The 1,865-nt window shown below is 26.7% G+C and overlaps 1 non-coding gene across 1 annotated transcript; it reads right to left on the bottom strand.

Moving 5' to 3' along the window:
• Positions 1 to 735: 735 nt before the first annotated feature.
• Trnal-cag lies at positions 736 to 818 on the bottom strand. Its single transcript has one exon. It is a non-coding gene; the product is annotated as a tRNA-Leu (tRNA).
• Between the last annotated feature and the right edge of the window lie 1,047 nt (positions 819 to 1,865).

The raw sequence follows: 1,865 nt of genomic DNA, 5'->3' as shown, positions 1-1,865 counted from the left end.
GTAAATAAATGTAATACTTGCTCTTGTAATTTTAATTAATATTAATTTTTATATATTTCGGAAATTAAACTTTCAATACTTATAATTATGAAATATTAGATTGCGTAACATTTTATTTATTCTTTCTTCATCTTTTTTATATTTTCCAAAATATTGTGATATCGAATTCTTCGAAATTTGGAAGTTATTCTGACAATAAAATTCTATACATTTCAATTTTTTTCAATAAGTATTATACATTTCCTTTTATGATTATTTAGTTACGTTGATGTAAACTCCTTAAAAAAAAAAGAATCCAACGACCAAATTTGGACCACAACGAATAAACAAAAACAAAAAATCCTATTGTAATCTGAAAGAAAAATTCGGACAAAAATAAAGAAGAGGAAAGAAAAATGAGAAGGCAGCCATCCACATCCCTTTCCTTCTGTTTTTCTTTTTTTCATCTTCTTTATTTTTATTATTATCGAATTGCAATAAAATAACATTCCAGATGAAAATCGAAAAATAAATAAAATTGCATTACCAACGTTTCGGTACTCGTACAGTACCCTTATCTTTTGGATTTTAATCTAATTTAAATTTCTTACATTTTTATTTAGTTACGAATATTGTGAACACAATTTTGAGTATCAGCCACTTGTTTCTGATCAGTACAAAAAATATCGAAGGAAGGTTAAGAGTAATAATTAATGAATTACCTGTATTTCTAATTATTGAAATCCAAAAAAAATTTGTCAGAAGTGGGATTCGAACCCACGCCCACAAAGTGGACTGCGACCTGAACGCAGCGCCTTAGACCGCTCGGCCATCCTGACATGGAGAAAGGTGTTCAGTTTAAACTTCGGACTTCTTCATGTGTAGTAAAAATATTTAAAATCGATTAAGGTAGATATGTTTTCAATCTCTACGGTCGCAATACTATCACTTGTTATAACTTGAATATAGTAAAAAAAAATGTTCAAAAATATTACTTAGGTATGTTAACAAAAAGAATTGTCCGATTGTCTATCAAATTTACCTAAACCTCATCGCAATTTTAAAATGGAGTTTATGTTAAGTTGTTTTTTAAATATAACTCCTAAAAAACTGATTTTCAAAAAATAATTGTTGGTAATTTTATGATGAAAGCTCTTATAGTATTGTCCAATTTATTCTGAAAAGTAAACATCTGAGGTACTCGAGCTTCGAAGAGTTTTCTTCTTCTAATTTTTCAAAACAGTACAAATTAAAGTAGCGTGTAACTTCGTCATGGTTGCAAACTGCAATTTTGATTGAAAATAATTGCATGATAGGCTCACAGCTAGAAAAAATGACGAAAAAATGTTTAAAATGTGATTCCGGCTACAATTTTCAATCTATATCAACCCTGCTAAAAATCCCTTTTAGAATCTGTATTGATTTAGGAATTTATGGTTTCCTGTGATTTTTCAAAAAGGGTTTCATAAAGTATATAGGTATATATTTTTCTTTCTAAAGTTGTTCTCTTTTTAAAAATATTATTTTATTGTTGATATAAACTGTGAATAATGGGAAATATTTTATAATATAATACAAAGCAATATCTTGGTACTTCAAATTATAAAAAAAATTATATCTTAATACATTTACAAATTATCAAGTTAAAAAAAAAAGAACTAAAATTATACATTGTAAACAAATTTACTTAATTTTAATGAATTAACTTAAAGATTTGCTTTTTTACAGAACTATTTTCATCACATTTAGCTTAAGCTTTAAGGCGGAAAGGGAGATTTTCATTATACTTGTTTTTAAATTAAACATGAACTGAAGGGTCCTATTCTAAAAATGAAATCGCCACATAGGAACTAAGTTTTGAAAACAATTTGCAACTTGCTATTTTA

This window comes from Belonocnema kinseyi, chromosome 1 (assembly GCF_010883055.1).
Source record: "Belonocnema kinseyi isolate 2016_QV_RU_SX_M_011 chromosome 1, B_treatae_v1, whole genome shotgun sequence".
Classification (NCBI taxonomy): domain Eukaryota; kingdom Metazoa; phylum Arthropoda; class Insecta; order Hymenoptera; family Cynipidae; genus Belonocnema; species Belonocnema kinseyi.
The sequence above is the reverse complement of the archived record's forward strand: the minus strand, read 5'-3'. Positions and strand labels throughout refer to the sequence as shown.